Here is a 461-nt window from a genome sequence, read left to right as displayed (position 1 = left end):
CTTCATTTCCAAATCCCAGGATAAGCAGGCAGTACTGACAGTATATTGAACAAATCTGACATGGTATCAAGAGGATCTGCTAGGACCAGAATAGAAATGGAATGCTATGATGTCAGAGTCATTTTTTCCTCATCACAACTGCTCTTAATGTGGCAATGCAAAGGTTTGAAACAACATTAAGTTTTCATTAAAGAATAAAAGTGAAAAAAGTAAAATGTATAGACAGACAAAAGTCAAAAATGTGTCAGTGAATAGTTGCCAAATTATTTTATTTATATTAGGTTTGTAGATGAAATTAAACTCATGAAAAGGGATACTGTATCAGAAGTTATTAGTTAAACTCCAGCTACCAAGGGAGGTTGTTGCAAGGAGCATCTATTAAAAGTCAAAATAATTACACGTTGATTTTTTATGGTCAGCTTTCAGCATTTTGTATCAAATATAAAACAACAGCTTCCTTT

Source organism: Lepidochelys kempii, chromosome 4, assembly GCF_965140285.1.
Source record: "Lepidochelys kempii isolate rLepKem1 chromosome 4, rLepKem1.hap1, whole genome shotgun sequence".
Classification (NCBI taxonomy): Eukaryota; Metazoa; Chordata; order Testudines; family Cheloniidae; genus Lepidochelys; species Lepidochelys kempii.
This window is presented reverse-complemented; position numbering follows the sequence as displayed.